The sequence below is a fragment of the Triticum aestivum genome, chromosome 6A (genome assembly GCF_018294505.1).
Source record: "Triticum aestivum cultivar Chinese Spring chromosome 6A, IWGSC CS RefSeq v2.1, whole genome shotgun sequence".
In the NCBI taxonomy this organism is placed as follows: domain Eukaryota; kingdom Viridiplantae; phylum Streptophyta; class Magnoliopsida; order Poales; family Poaceae; genus Triticum; species Triticum aestivum.
The window spans coordinates 619781064-619785966 of NC_057809.1; positions in this window are offsets into that span (position 1 = coordinate 619781064).

Genomic DNA, 4903 nt, shown 5'->3' on the forward strand with positions numbered 1-4903 from the left:
GCCCCCAACCCAGGCCCGCTCGCCCTCGACGCCGGCGCTCGCCCCCGACCCGTCGGCCCTCGCCTCCCTCCTCTGCTTCCTCCCCTCCCAACCTCGGCCGTCGTCGGGCCTGCCTCCTCGCCCTGCACCCTCTGTAAACCACCCTCCCTCTCTCTCTGCTAGCTAGGGTTAATTTACTTAGTTTTTAGTTATGTTAATTAGGTTATATATTTAGTTATGAATTTAGATAGGTTTCAAAATTTGCTGAATTTATATGCAAATTTGAACTGGACATGTGATATGTGGATATGTCATGTTTTGGACATGTCATGTTTTGGTAAATGATCCGAGTTGCCTATGTTACGCCGGAATGTTGATTCATTTCCGTTCCGGTGAATTTCAGGCGCTGGATATGTCCATTTTTTAGCAAAGGTCATGCCGAAATTGTCCTCGTGCCTTATCATTCAAAGTAAGTCAGTTTCGAACAACCCTTTCATACATTTCAATCATTCCTTCTCTCTCTATGGGGAATAATTTGAGGTGTCTTTTCCCCGCAGCAACGGGCGCGCCGTCCTTATCATTCTTTACCTGCAAGTCTCCCATGCCGTGTATTTTGACCCTTCCAGAGACTACGAGAAAAAAGGCTACACCCACATAATGAATATTCTAGATGATGCTCTCCAAGGCTTCAGCTTTAGAGGTGGCCACATGCAGATCAGGAAACAAAGGAACAAGAAGATGGGTTTCGTGCATAAAACTAACTTCTCCTGCATCCAAGTCCCAAAACCAAGCAAGAAGGATGGATTCTACATCCTCCATCTCATGATTCAGTTCAACACGGATCACTAAAAGCTTCGCATGAGAAGCAGAAATGATGATCATATCCACAAGTGGCTAGAATCTCATGGAGAAGCGGATTATAAACTTAGAGATGACTTCTTTCGCATCCAAAGCGACATTGCGACGATCATCATGAAAGAAGTCGTCGATGAGAAGGGGATGTTCCGCCACGGCCCTATATCGCGAGTTGACGTCCGAACTCGCATAATGCAACGTCTAGACCTCACGCCGTTCAAGAAGCTAGGGTCCATCCTCGATGATATGGAAGGATGAAACTTCTAGTGATTTATGATGCCGATGATGATGATATGTGTCGGTTGAACTTGTATACTATTTGTAGCGATGCAACTTTGTGATGTCCACGATCCCTGCCGAACTTGCGTAACACTACTTTGTTAGTTTGCGTACGATGACCTACGTACCTCTAGTTAATTAATTTGCATACTGTATGTTGCATCTAGTTGCTAACCCTTTCTTTTTCGGTGTTCTCTAGTATATTTTGTTGCATATATATGATTGTACATCCTCTTCATGAACATGCATCTCTAACAGGTACCTAGTTTCTTGATGGTGAGATGGAACTGCTATGTCGTGTACAAAGGGAAGGTTTCGGGGGTGTACAACGAGTGGCATGAGTGTCAGGCGCAAGTGAATGGGTTCTCGGACGCCAGCCATAAAGGCTTCAAAAGCAGACAAGAAGGAGAAGCTAGTTACTTGAGGTTCACGCTAGCGCGAGAGAGGACTCGTATCCGCCATCTCATGTATTGCATAGTTCCGCTCTCACTCATAGTGATAGCTCTTCTCGCGTATACCTTTGTTTAGATGGATGACGTTGTAGTTGCAAGTATTCGAGACTTGCATGTATCGCTATTTTCGAGATGATGACAAGATACCACTTTGTGTTGGATGATGATTATGACGAGACTATTTATATGTATATGCTATGATTACATTTGTGGTCTCGCAAGCATTTGTATGTGTATCATGATGACATTTGTATGTGCTAAAGATTCTTCTATAAAGCCTGTTCAAATACAAAACAAATATGCCAAAAAAACAAAAAACTACTAAAATTAGTAGTAGCGAGTGGAGAAAAGTTAGCAGCAGTGCGGTTGTAGTAGTAGCGCGCACAGGGGAAGCGCGCTATAGCTATTAGCAGCAGCGAGGTTCCTTTAAGCGCGCTGCTGTAACACTTGTGTAGCAGTAGCGCGGGTGGACCAGCGCTACTGCTATACGTTAGCTGTATCGCCTTATTAGTAACGCCGCCCCCCGCGCTACTAAAAGGCCAAAAACCCGCGCTGCTGCTAGGCTTTTCCCTAGTAGTGCTTTGAGGACATAATCAAGAATGTATGGTCTCATAGAGTCGAACAATATCCTCATGACACCTTTCTTTGAAGAGGCCCGCCATAGGTCGTACACCTATTCAGAGATATAACTTTAAAATAAGAGTCATAAGGCAACACCTCTTTGAATAGGCGAAAAACACCAATGGAATGTACAAAAAAAAGCAAAGCCTATCCACTATTATTGACGACCTCGATAAAATCGCAGAGACTCGCATCTTGTCGCAATAAGAGATTGAGTTGAAAAATCAATCCAATGGGAAAGTAAATCAATCCAATGAGAAAGTTGCACGTCTTTTGTGAAAAGAGGAGATGAAATATTACCAAAGATCTAAAGCCAACTTCATCTTGAAGGGAGACAATAATACACGTTATTTCCAACTCGTCACCAATGGTCGGCATCGGAAGAAGGTAGTTTCACATTGACAAAGCCCAAATAGATGACATTTCACAAGTCACGACAGAAGAGAACAATATCTTCAAGGCACCTTTCTCCGAATAGGAGGTGAGATTTGCGGTGTTCCAAATTAAACATAACAAAGCTCTAGGCCCGAATGGCTTCCCCACAGAATTCTGTTAGAATTTCTGGGAGGTCATCAAGATTGACCTTTTGGAATTGTTCAATTGTCTTCATGCCGGGTAACTTGACCTATTCGGGCTTAACTTTGGCGAGATCATTTTGTTGCCGAAAATTAAGCAGGCTGAGCGGATCCAACAATATAGACCCATATGCCTCCTTAATGCCAGCTTCAAGATTTTCACCAAAGTGACTGCTAATAGGTTCAACACGGTTGCTGACCATGTCGTCTGACCATCTCAAACGACTTTCGTGCAAGGCAGAAATATACTCGACGGAGTAGTAATCCTACATGAGACTGTTCCTGAGATGCACCAGAAAAACATGAGTGAAGTAATTTTTAAGATTGACTTTGAAAAGGCCAATGGCAAGGTCAACTCGTCTTTCCTTCAATAGGCTATGAGAATGAAAGGGTTATTTGATAAGTGGCGCCGGTGGATCCAAAACTTCTGCCACAGGCCATTATTTCAGACAAAAAAAGGTCTATGTCAGGGTAACCCCATGTCTTCAATGTTATTTAACATTGTTGCTGACATGGTGGCTATCCTAATTGATCGCGCCATGTAGGACAACCTGATTGCAAATTGCAGGTGTAGTGTCATACCTTGTGGATGGTGGACTCTATTGTGCAATATGCTGATGATATGATTCCTTTTATAGAACATGACCTGGATAAGGCTCGAAACTTGAAACTTTTGCTTTCAGCGCTTGAGCAAATATCGGGCCTTAAAATCAACTTCCATAAAAGTGAATTGTTCTTCTTGGGAGAAGCCCATGAGAAGGCGGCTGATTATGCTGACCTCTTTGGGTGTGCACAAGGCCAATTCCTGATTAAATATTTGGGAATTCTGATACATTATCAGCGTCTCACTATTGCGGAGTGGAAACATGGTGAGGAGCACTTAGAGGAACGATTGAGCAGCTGTAAAGGAAAGTTGCTTTCTGTTGGACGACGGTTGGTCTTGATCAATTCTGTCCTCATAAATATGGTTCTCTATATGCTCCCTTTTCCAACCCCCTTTTGCAAAGGCTGGATTATTTTAGATCCAGATTCTTTTGGTAAGGAGACAGTCAAAAGAAAAGGTACAAACTGGTCAAATGGAGTGTTGTTTGTAGGCAAAAAGACCAAGGTGGCATTGGTATTTAGTAAATTGTTGTTCAAACTACTTATTAAGGATGACATTTGGCAAACCCTCCCGCGCAACAAGTATGTAGGTCAAAAGACTGTGTCTCAAGCCTATTGGAAACCTAATGACTTACATTTTTGGTCTGGTCTAATGGCGGCGAAGAAACATCTTTTCCGCTCTGGATCTTTTGCTATTAAAGACGGGTCGGAAATTCGTTTATGCGAGGACATCTGGCTATGTAATGCCAACCTCCAAAACAATATCCCGTGTTGTACCACGTTGTTCGCGATAAGAATGATACTCTTGCATAGGTGCTCAGTTCATTCACGCGGGATATTTCTTTGAGGTGAGATTTAATTGGCCCTCGTCTTATGTCATGGCAAAATCTTCTATGCCGTTTTAGATTCGATTAACTTGACACAAACACGAGATGTGTTTTGCTCCCTCCGTCTCATAATATAAGATTGTTTTGTAAGCTAAAACAAGCTTGCAAAACCTTTTTTTTTGTGGACAGTGGCGGCGGCACAACGGCGTTGGTGATCAGATCTGACATGCACGGCTCCGGCTGTCCGCCTCATTATCGGCGTGGTCATGGGTGCTTGGGCGCGGTGCTGCGAGCATGTGTGACGGTTGTTCTTCAGGTCTGTTGTGAGTTGCGCTGGCCTGCACGGCAGAGGATGGCGGCGGCGATCCTCGGCTTGTGCAGTGCTACTTGTCCGGACGTGTGGTGCCTGCGCTCCAGATCCGTGATGGTGGAGTGTGCGGACGTGAAGGCTAGCTTTGCACTTCAGTGCATCGGGCTAGCAGAATCTTCGCCGTCCCCTTGCACTGTGTGACACCCGAAGAAAATGGTTCGGCCCTGTGTTGCTCTTCGCGACTCGAGCGACGCCTGCACGCCGACGCCCCCAGCGCCCTCTCCTCCATGCATCCTCTCCTCGTCGCTGCCTGTGTTCGTTGAGCAAAGCCCTCGCGGTGGGTGGCGGCAGGCTGATGCGTTGACGGCGATCACCATGGTCGCACATCGAAAGGAGGCGGCG